The following is a 17,047-nucleotide window of genomic DNA, read 5'->3' as shown; positions in this document are numbered from 1 at the left end:
TATTTATTTTACAGAGACAGAGACAGAGTGATAGACAGGGACAGACAGACAGGAACGGAGAGAGATGAGAAGCATCAATCATTAGTTTTTCATTGCGCATTGCAACATCTTAGTTGTTCATTGATTGCTCTCTCATACGTGCCTTGACCGCAGGCCTTCAGCAGACCGAGTAACCCCTGCTGGAGCCAGCGACCTTGGGTTCAAGCTGGTGGGCTTTTCCTCAAACCAAATGAGCCCACGCTCAAGCTGGCGACCTCGGAGTCTCGAACCCGGGTCCTCTGCATCCCAGTCTGACGCTCTATCCACTGCGCCACCGCCTGGTCAGGCGACACCTTAGTTTTTGATTGCTTTCTCATATGTACCTTGACCGTGGGCGTTCAGCAGACTGAGTAACTCCTTGCTCAAGCCAGCGACCTTGGATCCAAGCTGGTGAGCTTTTGCTCAAATCAGATGAGCCTGCAGTCAAGCTGGCGACCTTGGGGTCTCGAACCTGGGTCTTCCGCATCTCAGTTCGACGCTCTATACACTGCGCCACCGCCTGGTCAGGCCTTCCTTGGTTATTTAAAGACATTTTTTCTTCATTTTTTTTCACTAGGAATTTCTTTTCTTAGCTTTTAGGAAGAAGTGGCTGCCTGAATGTGGATTTTATTTTTATTATGAAAATTAGTGGCCCTGGTCAGTTGGCTCAGCAGTAGAACATCGGCCAGGCGTGGATGTCCTGGTTTTGATTTGCAGTCAGGGCACACGGGAGAAGCAACCATCTGCTTCTCCACTCCCCCATCCCTTCTCTCTCTCCCTCTCCTCTCTCACTCTGTCTCTGTCTCTCTCTCTTGTCCTCCTTCTCCTGTAGCCATGGCTCAGTTGGAGCAAGGTGGCCCCAGGTGCTAAGGATGGCTCCATGACCTCGCCTCAGGCACTAAAATAGCTTGGTTGCCAAGCAGTGGCCCAGATGGGCAGAGCATCACCCCATTGGGGGCTTGCCAGGTGAATCCCAGTCGTGGAACATGTGGGACTCTGTCTCTCTACCCCCCCACTTAAGAAAAATTAAAAAAGAAAATTAGTTTCTTACAGAAATTCTTTAGGGAAATGAAAAACTGCTTTGCACCAAGGGAGAAAACCATGGTCAGGAGGAATCCCTGCACAATTTGAATTCCCCCATAAATGGCTTCCTCAGTGCCTCTGGAGCTATGAACACTGTTGGCACAGTTCCTCCCGGCTGTGGGTATGGAGCTGGAAGCCCAGCTGTCCTTGGGAAGATGGCTGTAGTTGGGTGGTGAATTGATAGGATTTTGTAATTGAGGTCCTGGGCCATCTTTAGGTTAGCAGGAGAGAGTCTTACATTCTAAAAGTGTTTGAAAGATGCACTCTTATCCTGTAGTACACATTTTACCTGTGTAAGTTGGGAGAGAGAAACACTGTCATTTGTCATCTAAATTAGAAAGTCAAGACTGTCTTTTATTCATAGTTTCTCCACTGCTTGGCACAGAGGTTAGGGTGTCAGGCACTCAGTGTTTGTTCAGTGAGTGAATGGATAGACAGATGTATGGATAAATAGTTGGTTTTCATTTTTAAAATATTTTATTTGAAAAGAAACAGTAGTAGATACATTAAATCTGAGAAAAAAATAGCCGCTTTGAATCCTTTGTGGTCCCTGTGCTTTGGGTGAGTGCCTGTGAGGTAAATGGCCTGTTCCATGGGCCGGCTGAGGTGCCTCCGTTTAAGGACATTCTGGGGAAGATACTCAAAAGGGCAGAGGGAGAAAGACACCAGAATCTCCTTTGTTTCCATGCATTTTACTGGTATCTGAGAGGGTAATTCGAAGTTTGGACTCCTCAGTTGAAGTCTCTGCCTTAATTTTCTTATTTACAGAACCAGCCTGGGTAAATAGTGATTCTTCTTTCCCAATCTGGTTTTTATCCTTCTGTCACTCCAAAGGGATGACAGGGACAAGTGGCAATATTCCACAGGTAAACAGAAGGAGACAGGAAGACCAGTGAAAGCTCCATGGTTCTTGTTAACTAGTCTGATTGAGAGTCATGCTTTGAGGAAGAATGAGAAGGACATTGCTCTATTTGATGCATTGCACATTTTTTACCACATTACCTGAGCCCTCAAAAAACCACTTTTACAGAATTATACTTTGATGTTAAGTTTTATTCAGGTTTGCTATAGGAAGTAAGTGTAAGTCCTGTTGTACATTCATGTGAGATTGCATTGGACATTATTGTTAACATCTTCTGATGACCCTCTGTAGTGCTGCACTGTTTAATTTTTTTCAGAATTAAATAATAGGGAAAACGCTCTCTCTGGGTAACGAGTTTCCTCATTTCTGATAATAAGATTTCTGTAAGACATTCGGAGTCTCCTTTTTCCCTGATTACAAGCATACTTAAGGCCAAGTTTTTTGTGCTTCGTATTGTTAACATTTTTGCTGTCTCCTTTTTCTTAACTGTTTTTCTTTTTATAAGATGATAAATAATGTAATTTTATTTTAATATGCACTTTTTTTTTTCCCAAAGCTGAAAACGGGGAGGCAGTCAGACAGACCCCCGCATGTGCCCAACTGGGATCCACCCAGCATGCCCACCAAGGGGCGATGCTCTGCCCATCTGGGGGCGTCGCTCTGCCGCAATCAGAGCCATTCTAGCGCCTGGGGCAGAGGCCACAGAGCCATCCTCAGCGCCTGGACCAACTTTGCTCCAGTGGATCCTTGGCTGCAGGAGGGGAAGAGAGAGACAGAGAAGAAGGAGAGGGGGAGGGGTGGAGAAGCAGATGGGTGCTTCTCCTGTGTGCCCTGGCCAGGAATCGAACCCGGGACTCCTGCACGCCAGGTCGATGCTCTACCACTGAGCCAACTGGCCAGGGCTTTATATGCACTTTTTATAAAGTACTTTAAATTCTTTCTGGAGAGAGTTATGTTTTTTTTGTTTGTTTGTTATTTTTTTTACAGAGACAGAGTCAGAGAGAGAGAGAGAGATAGGGACAGACAGACGGGAATGGAGAGAGATGAGAAGCATCAATCATCAGTTTGTTTGTTTTTTTTGTTGTGACACTTTAGTTGTTCATTGATTGCTTTCTCATATGTGCCTTGACTGCAGGCCTTCAGCAGACTGAGTAACCCCTTGCTTTAGCCAGAGACCTTGGGTTCAAGCTGGTGAGCTTTGCTCAAACCAGGTGAGCCCGCGCTCAAGCTGGCAACCTCGGGGTCTTGAACCTGGGTCTTCCGCATCCCAGTTCGATGCTCTATCCACTGCGCCACCGCCTGGTCAGGCAGAGGCATGTTTTTAATAGATTGATTAAAACAACAGTACATATTTATTATTCATTAAGCACAAGCTTTGAGTTTATGCTTGTTGGTGCTACAAATTCTCAATACTAACTTAAGTCCAGTTGTTTTTTCTTTCCTGTTTCTCCTGGGCCATGCTGAATATCTCTAAACTAGAAAGCCCGGCGGTCATACAAAATGACCGCTGTTCTAGATATTATAAATTGTAATTAAAATGATTTGTGCAAAGGTGTCTGCTAATTCAAACTGAATTACCCAAGGCAGGCGGCAAGGACGCCCCTTTGCTTACTGCCCCACGGGGTTTCCCCCTTCTACTTGCTTAATTGCTTAAAGTAGAGTGCAATGAAGGAAACCACTGGCGGTACATTTCTTAAGAGCCACCCCAGGCCCTGGCCGGTTGGCTCAGCAGTAGAGCGTCGGCCTAGCGTGCGGAGGACCCGGGTTCGATTCCCGGCCAGGGCACACAGGAGAAGCGCCCATTTGCTTCTCCACCCCTCCGCCGCGCTTTCCTCTCTGTCTCTCTCTTCCCCTCCCGCAGCCAAGGCTCCATTGGAGCAAAGATGGCCCGGGCGCTGGGGATGGCTCTGTGGCCTCTGCCTCAGGCGCTAGAGTGGCTCTGGTCGCAACATGGCGACGCCCAGGATGGGCAGAGCATCGCCCCCTGGTGGGCAGAGCGTCGCCCCTGGTGGGCGTGCCGGGTGGATCCCGGTCGGGCACATGCGGGAGTCTGTCTGACTGTCTCTCCCCGTTTCCAGCTTCAGAGAAATGAAAAAAAAAAAAAAAAAAAAAAATTAAGAGCCACCGCTAGCTCAATAAATAAAGGTGATTTAAATAATAAAATGTTAATTCACATGTCAAAGATCTCTTTGTACACAACATTTCTTGTGTAGATCTTTCTATCATTTTTAAGCTCGCCTTGCAGAGGACCATCAATTATTTTTAATTTTACGTCCGTTCTTTCACGAACTCTTGAACAGGCAACATAAAGTTGACCGTGTCCAAATGCAGGCTCAGGTAAAAAAATGCCAACACGCTTAAGCATTTGGCCCTGAGACTTATTGATGGTCATAGCAAAGGCAAGTTTTACAGGAAATTGTCTACATCTCAATTGAAACAGCAATTCTGTTTGAGATGGAGCCAAATCAATTCTTGGAATGACATGTATTTCACCTTTAGAGGAGCCAAAGACTTAGCTATTATGACATTATTTTTCAATTGGAGAACCTCTAGTCTTGTACCATTGCAAAGACCCCTTGTGGTGTTAAGATTTCTTAACAGCATAATAATTGCTCCAATCTTTAACCTCAATTTGTGAGGTGGCATGCCAGAAGGCGGGACTATTTGAATGCCGTGGCAACTTCACCCCATTGGCTAGTACAGTTACACAAGCAACCAATAAGCTATCGGCAACAAACAGACACTTAAGCTGCATATAATAAAGATTTAGGTATACAAATACTATTTTATTTCAGACCTTGATATTATAGTATAAGAACTTAAAGGAAACAGAATTGATTTGTTTCTTCCAAAAGCTAAGCTGTTGATAAATGACTGAGAATCTGGGTGATATAAATCATCGCCTGAATCCGAGTCTCCTCTTCATTACCTCCAGCTATGATTATAGCACTTAATTGAAATATGGTTTAAGGGAAAATTTGGATCATTATCCTTTTTTCTGCTACTCAGTGACTACTCTCTTGTTTAAGTAACAGCATTTTCTGGGAAGAAAGGTTACTCTACTGATCAGATAGAGGCATAGTAGAGATTTAAATTCTACAGTTCATTTTTTCATGTTTTATTTATGTAACTACTTGACAGTACTACAAATTAACTGATTTTTTCTGCCACTTTTCAATCTCGTTAGTGTTATTGTAACAACACCTGTTGAAAGCAGGCATTTGGATCCTACAGGGATGCAGACATCTTCCTTGATAAACCCCATTTTACGTCAGTCCTGTCTCAGTTCTTTAAATGTTTTCATTTATTGATTTGAGAGAGAGAGGAAGGGAGAGACCTCTCTGTCTGTTCTGAGAAACATCAGTCTGTTCCTGTATGTGCCCTAACTGGGGATTGAACCTGCAACCTCCCCATATTGGGACGATGCTTCAACCAAAGGAACTATCCGGCCAGGGCAATTCTGTCTCAATTGAGTATCTCAGTTTGTTCATTTCCTATATAGGACATTATGTTAATACATGAAAATTTATAGAGATGTGCATCTATCTGTAAGTGCTTGCGGTAATCAGAGTTGTGAGTGGGTCTTTATCCAGCTTCTTTGAGCTTCATTTTGCTAATAACCTGTAACTATCTCCCACATATGGCTATTGTAACATTGGAAGGAAATAATAAAAGAAATCTGGAAGCATATGCCTGGCTCCATCCAATAATAATTGAATCAGAATAATAAGTGTTTCCAAGCCCTTGGTGATGGTCCACTTATTCCCCAAGCTGTAGAACCAAATTTCTGTGGATAACAGCTCTGTGATATACAATGTGACAAGAATTGGCCTGTGCTCGGAATCTTATGATTGCACAGTAGCATAGCACAACTGATAATTTGTTTCCAATAATGGAATATCAACTTCATTCATCTCATTTCCTGCAAGTGGGGTTTCCTATGTGCTATCTCATACTTGACTTTAATTTCACTTTGAATCTGTGTGCCTATCATGAATTTTTTGTTAGGCTTCATACACAAGTTATAGTATTACATTCTTAAACTATCCTCTTTAATTGATGGAAGAACCCGTAAAGTCAGGTAAGCATTGTTATATTGTTATTCTTTTTTTTTTTTTTTTCATTTTTCTGAAGCTGGAAACAGGGAGAGACAGTCAGACAGACTCCCGCATGCGCCCGACCGGGATCCACCCGGCACACCCACCATGGGCGACGCTCTGCCCACCAGGGGGCGATGCTCTGCCCATCCTGGGCGTCGCCATGTTGCGACCAGAGCCACTCTAGCGCCTGGGGCAGAGGCCACAGAGCCATCCCCAGCGCCCGGGCCATCTTTGCTCCAATGGAGCCTTGGCTGCGGGAGGGGAAGAGAGAGACAGAGAGGAAAGTGCGGCGGAGGGGTGGAGAAGCAAATGGGCGCTTCTCCTGTGTGCCCTGGCCGGGAATCGAACCCGGGTCCTCCGCACGCTAGGCTGACGCTCTACCGCTGAGCCAACCGGCCAGGGCAGCATTGTTATTCTTTAATCCTCAGTCATCCTTCAGAACTGAAGTTCCGATTAGTCTCCTTATCATTATGAAATAATAATTACTGCTGCCTTTTTCTTTTGCCCTGACAGGTCTTTCCTTGCCACCCTCCTCAGGACTGTCTTTCTCTCCAGCCAGTCCTAGCCTGGCTTCTGTATTGGCTGCTTGGTTGGAAGCCCTCACCTGCTCTGGGCATCCCCTGCTTTGACCGCTTTACCTGGTGTCAGCTCTTGCTCACCCTTTGCCTGACTCCTGCCCTCACATCTGGAGGTGATAGGTGATAGAGTAGAGAGCCCTTCTGGAGAGGAAGCTGACCTGGATATTCTGGAAACCCTCCTGCTATAACCACTTCCAGTAGAAATACTGGAGAAGACAAACCAAACATCCTTTGATCATCTTTATTTTAAGAAGTTAAAAACTTACAAGTGGGGAAAAAGAGAGAGGAGTGAGCATTCCTGAGAGGGGAGGGAGAGGGAGACGTGACCCTGAGGGATCTCTGCTGATACCAGGGACCTAGATTTCAGGGAAATGGACTCTCATCTGGACCTCTCTGAAGGGCGGTGGTGGGATGAAGTGAGAACGTGCGTTAGCAAAGGGAGGAGGAGCTCCTGTGTGTGCCCTGACTGGGGATCGAGCTGCACTCTCTGTGCTTCAGGACTACGCTCCAACCGAGACGTCAGCTGAGGCTTTTGTTTGTTTTAACAGAGAGAAAGAAACATCAATTTGTTGCACTTATTTATGAATTCATTGGTTGGTTCTTGTTTGTCCCATGATTGGGTTTCAAACACATAACCTTGGCGACGCTCCAACCACCTGAGTCACCAGCCATAGCCTTCTTAGCTTTAAATAAAAAGTTTCCTTTGAATCTCCTGGGTTTGAGAGTTGAATTTGTGCTACCTGCATGGTCTGGAAAACCCCCGGCTGAGAAACTCGTCTCAGTGCTCCTGGGTTGGAGGCACCCCAGGGCTCAGCAGAAGTAAATTCAGATCCCTTCTGTAACAAAGCCACCTGCAGCCCACTGATTATAAGCCCTAAACCAGTGATCCCCAGCCCCGGGCCGCGGACCGGTACAGGTCCATGGGCCATTTGGTACCAGTCCGCAGAGAAAGAATAAATAACTTACATTATTTCCGTTTTATTTATATTTAAGTCTGAATGATGTTTTATTTTTTAATAATGACCAGATTCCCTCTGTTACATCCGTCTAAGACTTACTCTTGATGCTTGTCTCGGTCACGTGATACATTTATCCGTCCCACCCTAAAGGCCGGTCCATGAAAATATTTTCTGACATTAAACCGGTCTGTGGCCCAAAAAAGGTTGGGGACCACTCACTGCTCTAAACTGTGAGCAGAGGACAAAAACCTGGCTGAGGAAATGAGCCACCACGAACGAGAGTCACCTTGGAGTCGGGTTCTGTGCTGTTTGTCCCATCTCTTCATCTGTCAATGCCTCACATTCTTGTCCATCACTCACTATATACTAGGTACTCCTCCCAGTGCTGGGTCACAGCCGCAGACATTCTCTGGGGAATTGGGTCCTGGGCTGTTGACCAGAGGCTTTGTCCACTTGAGGGCTCTGAGTTCCTGCTAGAAAACTGGTGCTTTGCTGGTCTCAGAACTGATTTATGTTGGTCCATTTATTTTACACGTGAAAAAACTGAGTAGTTAAGTAACCACTTACTTAATGGCCAAAGTGTGAATCTCAGGTCTTTAGAATGGGGATAGTTCCATGTCTTCCACATACATGCCTCTTCTTCCTTCCCCATGACCCTAATGTCACAGATAGTGCAGGGACTTGGGTCTCCTGGTTTTCAGGCTAAATATATACTTTTGTGCTGCTGGTTCAACTCCACGGGATCTTTTCTTGTTCAAGCCTGTACAGAGCCCCACACTTCCGCTCTTAATAGTCCTCTGATTATTTCATGTTTGTGAGTTTGCCTCCACAGGTAGATTGTGAACTGTTTAAGTTCAGGGACCAGATTTAGTATTTTTGTATTAACTTTATATTAGCTAGTCTTGGGCTGACTACTTCGTAGTCATTTTATAATATTCATTTATTGTTGCTTGATTAAGCATGCAATGCCAGTGTTATGAGGAAAAGGAAATATTCTGTTCGTAAAGGTCTTAGGGTCATTTAAAAAACAAAAATAGAAAGGTCTTATAGTCATTTTGTGAGAGTTAGGGTGAAGTGGGAAAATATTTTTGCTGCCTTCTTTATGAGGTAGACTTCTGTATCCTGCTCTCTCTGTCGTGATTGAAACGGTGATTCCCACCTGATTTTCTGCTGCAGTTTAGTTTTCTTTACAGCCGAGGGTTACTCATTCATTCAGTGCAAGGCACATTTGTAAGTGCTGCTCACCAAGCTGGGATGCTCTCTTTTTGTTGATTATTGAATATCTCACATGCTTCTGTGTGGCCCCAAGCACATGTTTAGAATTGGAAGTATGTCCATCTGTGTGGGCACTGGGCCATTGGTTAGCTCTGGTCCCCTGCCTCCCTGCCCTGCCATCTGCCCCAGAGCATGACCTGGATCGAGGGTCGGGCATGCCCTCTGTGTCTGCCTTGTCCTTCTGTTGGCTGAGGGTCGGGCACTCCTACTTACTGTTGGAACTAGGAGGGAACCAGTGGGAGTCACCCCCCCCCCCCCCCATGGAGCCCAGCTGAGGCTGGGCCAAAGCCAGGACGCTGTTGTTTGAGCAGTTGCTGGCCACATTTCAGCTATCCATTTGAGCCCTTTCTGTATGAAAGACATGGAAATGATAGGGGATTATATTTGCAAGTGGAAAAGATGGCAGCAGATATGAAAACAGATTTCCTCATCATGATGTAAATTGGTGTTTGGTTTTCATTCTACTTAAACAATGTATAGGTATTCATGAAAATATTTGGCTGTAAAAAATTAAGAAAAATAACTGCCATTATCTGTTACAATCTAGTTTAGTTCTTTGGAAAGAACTTTAAGTTGTAAGTTTCAAAAAATTACTGAAATTTATGTTAGTATTAAAATAAACTTTAAAAGTTTTAAGTAACTAACAATCCAGAAGACATACTAAACTTCAGATTTACTCGAGTCAGTGGTGCCTCTTTCTGTACAGACATCGTAATTTTTAGGAAAGTGGAATGTGGTAGTGGGACTGATGCATAGTTGTTTTGCCACATTATTTTTCTCCAGCAGCTATTTATATGTTCTTTCTCTTTTTAAAAAGGAAGCTGTTTATGTTTTGTATCTCCTCTGTAGCCATGAGCAAGAGGATAACTTCTTCACTAAGCTAAACTTGTTTTTTCTTGTGTACGCTAGACCATAAAGGAACTGTTCTGAGTTTCCTGCGTTGCCATGCGTCTGTGAAAAGACCCTGCACTACTGGTATCCTAGTAAACTTCAGGAGCTTGTGGGTTTGTTTTTTTTTTTAGCTACTTGCAGCTCTGTATTGTAATGGTATTAACATTTCAAGACAAATTTTATTATATTATTTTATTTGATGTATTTACTGTTATCCAAGAGTACAGTGTTTTAGATTTTCAGCTGTCTTAATGGAAAAATTTCCAAAATGAGCAATTTTCTTCCTTTTTTCTTTTCTTGTATTTTTTTTAGAGAGAGAGACACACAGAAAGGGAGAGAGATGAGAACCATCAACTTGTAGTTGCAGCACTTTTAGTTCATTGGTTGCTTTTTTATCTTTTGTGTGTGTGTGATAATGGTAACTTTAACAGGGTGACATTGATCAGTAAGAGTACATAGGTTTCAGGTAAACATTTTTATAGCATTGGAACTGTATATTATGTTGTATACCTGTCACCCAAAGTCAAATCATTTTCTGTCACCTTATATTTGTCCCTCCTTACACCTTTCCCCCTACCCGATTCCCCGATCCGTCCCCCTACCCCCTCTCCCTGGTAACCATTTCACTTTTGTCTGTGTGCATGAGTCTCAGTTTTATATCCCACCTATGTGTGAAATCATACAGTTCGTAGCTTTTTCTGATTCACTTATTTCACTCAATATAATGTTCTCAAGGTCCATCTATGTGTTATAAATGTCACCATGTCATCATTTCTTATGACTGCGTAGTATTCTATTGTATATATGTACCACATCTTCTTTATCCAATCCTCTATCGTGGGACACTTTGGTTGTTTCCATGTCTTGGCCACTGTAAATAATGTGGCAGTGAACATGGGGGTGCATGTGTTTTTATGTACCAGTGTTTTTGAGTTTTGGGGGTAGATATCCAGTAGAAGGTTTGCTGGGTCCTGTGGTAGTTCTACTTTGATTGCTTTTCATACGTGCCTTAACAGGGAGCTCCAGCCAAGCCAGTGACCCCTTGCTCAAGCCAGTGACCTTGGGCTTCAAGCCAGCAGCCTTGGGTTCAAGCCAGTGACCTTGGGCTTCAAGCCAGCGACCTTTGGGCTCAAGTCAGGAACCTTTGGGCTCAAGCCAGCGACCATGGGATCATATCAGTGCCCCCACGCTCACGCCAACGACCCTGCACTCAAACTGGTGGACCTTTGTTCAAGCCAGATGAGCCCATGCCCATACTGAATTAGCCTGCACCCAAGCCAGTGACCTTGGGTTTCAAACCTAGGACCTCAGTGTCCCAGGTTGATGCTCTGTTCACTGTGCCACCACTGGTCAGGCACATGCTGTCTACTTTATCCATTAAAGCCCTTAGCATATTAAACATAGGTATTTTAAATTTCTTGTGTGTTAATTCCAGCATCTCTGCCATTTCTAAGTCTGATTTTGATGCTTGGTCTGGTTCTTCAAATTGTGTTTTCTGCCTTTTACTGTGCCTTGTAATATTTTCTTGATAGTTGGACATGATGTACTGTTGTAAATGAGCTCTTAGTGATGTGATGATTAGGTATGGGGAGAGGAAAGCATTCTAGTCCAATGATTACATCTCAATCTGTGTGTGTTAACACACTTTTTTATTAAGGTGAAAAGTGCATAACATAAATCTTGCCATCTTAACTATTTCTAAGTGTACAGTTCTAGTCAAAGGCAGATTAAGGTCGGTTGAGGCCCTGGGTGCAGAAGAAAATATTGGACCCCTGTCATTAGGAATAAAGTGTAAAGTTGGGGTTTTGCGGGGCCCTTCAGAAATCAGGGCCCGTGGAGCACACCCAATACACCCGCCATTAAGTCCGCCTCTGGTTCTAGTAAAGTGTAGTCATATTGTTGTGTGACCAATCTCCAGAACTTATCTTGCAGAACTGAAACTAAACCCATTAAGGAACAACTGCGCACTCCTCCCTCCCCCTAGTTCCTGTACACCCTATTCTTCTTCCTGTTTCTATGAATTTGACTTCTCTAGGCTCTTTTTTTTTTTTTAATTTTTTTAAAGTTTACACATTTTAGAGAGGAGAGATAGAGACAGAGAGAGAGAGAGAGAGAGAGAGGAGAGAGAAGGGGGGAGGAGCTGGAAGCATCAACTCCCATATGTGCCTTGACCAGGCAAGCCCAGGGTTTCGAACTGGCGACCTCAGCATTTCCAGGTCGACGCTTTATCCACTGCGCCACCACAGGTCAGGCCTAGGCTCTTCATATAAATGGAATCACATAATATTTGCCTTTTTGTGACAGGCTTATTCACTTAGCATAATGTCCTCAGGGTTCATCCATGTTGTAGAATTTCACAAGGCCAAATAATGGGCCTTTGCATGTGTAGAGTGTATTTTATTTATCCATTTATCTGATGATGGACACTTGGGTTGCTTCCACCTTTTGGCTATCATGAGTAATGCTGTTGTGAACATGGGTCTGTAAATATCTTTTCAAGATCTTTCTTTTAGTACTTTTGGTCATATAACTATATAAGTGGAATTGCTGGATCATATGGTAGTCTTTTTTATTTTTTGGAGTTAGTTAATGCCTTGATCATCTTACATAGTTACTTTTTGTTGTGTGTGGTAAGAACATTTAAGATTTGCTATTTTATTAAGTGTTGAGTATATAATAGTCATTAGCCATTATTCTCACGCTCTGTGTAACATCCCCAGAACTTTGGATCCGAGTGTTCAGTGCACTTTTGCCTCTGAGCTGTCTGCAGGTGTATTTTTGTTTCTCCCACCCCTCTTAGGTAGGACAGGTTAGCGAGAGGGGGCTGGATGGAGTTGGACATTTCTCTTCCCCAAGGTCAGTTAGGCTCTGACCAATAATCCTGATTGGTTAGGCCCTGGTTAAATAGTTTTTACTGGGGGTAGGCCTTGTCAAGAACAGAATGTTTCTGTAGACAAGATTTGCATGGCTCTGACCTAGAACGACAGGGTGCTAGAAGTCTGGGACAGGTTTAGCTTTCTTTGTGGGCCTTGCTGAATGTGTCTTTACCTTGAGGTTGGACCGTGTTTAGAGATGTGACAGGGAGACCACCTGTCTGGTTTGCCTAGACCTGGGAGGTTTCCCGGGATGTGGGACTTTGAGTGCTAACACTAGGGCAGTTCTGGGGAAATTGGGACAATAAGGCACCCTAATTCTGATTCTGATGCTTATATGAGCATTTGATCAATTATGGACAAATTTATATCTTTTATCTGAATTTGCCAGATAACTCTATAACTTTCTCATATGTTTGTGTGTGTCGACATGTATAAGAAATTGAAGATTTCCCACACTTGTCTGCAAGTCCAGCAAACACCGTTTGTTGTAATTTACTGAAGATCTAGTTATATAGTAGTGGACAGGCCCTTCAGAAGATCCTGGGAGAGTAACCTTTAATTTCCCTTTTTACATTAGTTACTGAACATGTCACTGTTAGGTCACCAAAGGAGGGACACACAGGCTAGATGAGTTTTATAAGCAGTTTCTTTATGCGTCTACGGACAGTTGGGCTGAGACCCCAGAGGCATCAACCCCGTCTGGGGGTTTATCAGGTTAGTGAGCAAGACTTAGCCAGGGGGCTCGTGTGGGCAGGAAAATATGGGGCGGGTGAAGGGATGTGCTCAAGCAGGAGGGTGGGTGAGGGGGGTGCTGACTGAGGAAGTTGTCCCCGTGGGAGGGTGGGTGAGGGAAGGTGGGACACAGTCGGCTTCACTCAGGTGGGGACTTCGAGGAGCTGCTCTGGTGCCGGATACTTCAAGTTCAGCCTGGTTCAGTAGAGGTTTTCCGTTAGGGGCCCCTGGATCTGAACCTAACAGTTACCATTGTCACCGTAGTCTTCTACAATGGAATTAGTATTGTGTTTTATGTCTGTGCCAATATTTACTGAACTAATATCCCATTTGGACAAAAAGGTTATTTTAGATTTTTCTTTTATAAAAATGCTGTGGTAGAAGTCCTTCTAAGTCTTTGTACAATCCAGGATCATTTTCTTATGATCAATTTCCAGAAGTAGAATTGCTGAATCAAAAGGTTGGCAACATTTTAAGTCTTGAATTGTATCACTGAATTTGTGTCTCATTTCTCTGTACCTACATCAGTGTTTTTCAACCGCCAGTCCGTGGACCAGTCTGCCAGAAATTTTGTGCTGGTCCGTAAAAGAGTCAACCGTTCTGATGTTGTATGAAGAGTATAGAGCCAGTGATCTTAGTCGAATTTGCTTATGCTTGTTCCCAAAATAATTCTACTTTCACCATCCCTAGTGTAAAAAGGTTGAAAACCACTGTTGTACATGACATTGGGAATTACCATTTCTTTCAGTCTTTGTCACTTTGATAAATGAAACGGCCTCCTTTTTAAATTAAGGCACATGACTTTTGATACCAGTGAACCCCATTTATGGTATCCCAGTGTTTCACCATCTGAGTTTCAGGTGTAGACTCGCTCTTAATCTCGCTCCCACTCTCTTGTAAACTGGTAGTGCCGTGCTTTGTCCTGAGCCTCCGTGCCCGCCTCTCTGCATACAGATAACTAGGTGCTCGTGTTCTCAGAACTGGCTGTGAAACCTGCACGCAGGAAGCAGAGGGGGGCAGCTTTCCCTGGAACTGGACCCCTTTGCTGTCCTCTGCACAGTGGCGGACCCGCGCCTCTGCCTTGCCTTGTTCTGCTCACACGGGCTGCAGTGCCTGTCGCTGGGCTTTCAGGAGACCCGGATTCCGGGTGGTTGGTGTTGACCCCAACTTCATAGGGAACCTCATGCAGTCAGCATTGATTGTTTCCTCTTTTCTTAGAAGATGTAGCGTACTTAGTGCCTTATCAAACAGTTAAACGCAGCCCTGCTGGGTACTGCGGATGAGATGAACATTGGGGTCTAGGAGTCTGGGGTTTTGTATGATGATGAGTTAAACAGAAAAACAGGTCTAGCACAAGCAGAGGAGAGAGACCCTTGACATGTGAGTCTTTGCAGGGCCTCAGTGCACTGCATCTAAAGGGCTGGTGTTGCTCTAAATAAGACAACTTTCCTGTGGAATACAGCTCTGAAACTTGCAGTGCAAGTGAATGGGAAAAGGACTTGATGCTGATACAGTGACAGTAAGAATGCATCTTTGGAGTAACGCTGGCGTAACTATGCGTGCATGTCTTTAGTTACTGTCTCACTAGCATGTTTTGAGAATGGTACTATATATAGATATATGTATAATCATTACTAAGACGTATTATTAAGCTCTGCTATCTTGGCAGTGGTGTTATAAACCTTCCATGTATGTACTTATGTCCCTACATGTGTTGGTAGCCACATGACAAGTAGATTATTGAAAGTGCCTTGCCTTAAAAGACAGTCTTGGCAAATTTGAACTAGCCTCTAGGCAGCTATTGAAGCTCATTAGGAACCAGTTAGAACAGCCTTGGACTCTGGATATTTGTGGGTTGTGGAGAATTCCCCAGGGGAAGTAGTAACTGTAATTAGAGACAGGTCATCTAGTTGCTTCAGTTAACAGAAGAGTTCAGGGTCTGGTGCCACATGTGGAAAGGGAAGTGAGGGAAGGCCCCCCACCCCCACCAGCCGGAGAGCTGGATCTGAGATACTAGCCTACCGTAGCTGCAGAGCTGTTGTCCCTAGAGGAGAAATTAGGATGTGTTCAGTGTACATCACCAACTAGAAAAACTCAACCGCCAAACAAGTCTATAATTAAAACCTTAAACTTTAGGGTGTTTGGAACATTTCAAGAGTTTCTACTATGGTTTTCCTGCTGTACATTCATCTAACATCTGTATATTTTTTCCTCAAATCTACTTTTTGCTTCTGATTTCAACCTTCTGCTTAACCACTCTCTTAAATTTCTATTCTTTAGAAAGAAATAGAATTACATTCTGAAATTTCCTCTTATCTCCCTTTGTTACTATTAATATGCATTTTCTTGGAATATATCCATAGAATGCTACATTAAAAGGGAGTTCTCAGAGCTGCCAACCTTACAGTTTTGAGGTTGAGTAATACATAGTATATTTCTCCTACATAAAAAAATTGGGCCTGACCAAGTGATGGCACAGTGGATAGAGCGTTGGACTGGGACATGGAGGACCCAGGCTCGAAACCCCGAGGTCACCAGCTTGAACGCAGACTCATCTGGTTTGAGCAAGGCTCACTGTCTTGAGCCCAGTGTCGCTGGCTTGAGCAAGGGGTTCCTCGGTCTGCTGTAGCTCCCTGGTCAAGGCACATATGAGAAAGCAATCAATGAACACCTAAGGTGCCTCAAGGAAGAATCGGTGCTTCTCATCTCTCCCTTCCTGTCTGTCTGTCCCTGTCTGTCCCTCTCTCTGTCTCTGTCACACACACACAAAAATTGGTTTCAGTTTTTGGCTAATGTACACAGTGCTGCTGCTGCAGATGACTGTGTCTGTCCGCTGGATTCTGTGAAGAATGTGTCTGGTGCACATACTTAGAAGTGGAGTGGCTGTTTGCAGAGTGCTCATACCTTCATCAGTACTAGTTATGCCAGATTTTTCCAGAGAGATTGCATTCTTATAACTTTTTTTTTTTATTTTTTGAGAGAGGCAGGAACATTGAGCTGTTCCAGTGTGTACCCTGACCAGGGAATGGAGCTGGCCAGGACGACGCTCCAACTACCCGTGCTATCCGCCAGGACTTAATTTACTTATTTATTGAAAGAAACAAAGAGAGGAAGGGAGAGGAAAGGGAGAGGGGAGGGAAGCATTCATTTGTTGTTCCACTCAGTTGGGCATTCATTGGTTGGTTTCCCATATGTGCCCTAACTGGGTATTGAACTCGTAATCTTGTCATTTTGGGACAATGCTCTTAACCAACTGAGCTAACCAACCAGGGCCTCTTATAACTTTTAGTGAATATTTTTTATCAACATTGTAAAATGGAAAATATCTTTACTAAGTCATCTCTGATATCTAACATTAATTTAAATGATTAAAAAAATAACCAAAAAGTGCATTTTCCCCCCAAATAGTGAATTTTATTCATGTTGGTGGAAAGTAGGAATCAGATTCTAGTTAGGAAATAGAATAATCTAACTGGGGACAAGAGAGGCAGAGAATGAAACACCGTGCCTTCTGCGTAATAGATGTTTAGTTAAGATTTGTTGGTTAATTAATCCAGCAGAACTGTAATTCCTGTAAGACTTCCTTTTCTCAACAATGTACCATTCTATCTCTGAGATGTACTTTCCCTGATTCCGGGCTCCCCATTTGCTGTTGGCACTAGATAGTGTGGAA

At 43.8% G+C, this 17,047-nt stretch overlaps 1 protein-coding gene and 1 non-coding gene across 4 annotated transcripts in view; both read left to right on the top strand.

The window, feature by feature from the left end:
* TULP4 (TUB like protein 4) overlaps positions 1-17,047 on the top strand; it is a 185,093-nt gene that overhangs the window by 39,420 nt on the left and 128,626 nt on the right. The gene's annotated exons all lie outside the window — the stretch shown is intronic.
* Positions 15,667-15,822, top strand: LOC136401692 (small nucleolar RNA U109). Its single transcript, XR_010750700.1, has one exon. It is a non-coding gene; the product is annotated as a small nucleolar RNA U109 (small nucleolar RNA).

The sequence above is a fragment of the Saccopteryx leptura genome, chromosome 3 (genome assembly GCF_036850995.1).
Source record: "Saccopteryx leptura isolate mSacLep1 chromosome 3, mSacLep1_pri_phased_curated, whole genome shotgun sequence".
Classification (NCBI taxonomy): domain Eukaryota; kingdom Metazoa; phylum Chordata; class Mammalia; order Chiroptera; family Emballonuridae; genus Saccopteryx; species Saccopteryx leptura.
Note: the sequence above shows the minus strand (reverse complement) of the source record. Positions and strands in the feature narration are given on the sequence as shown.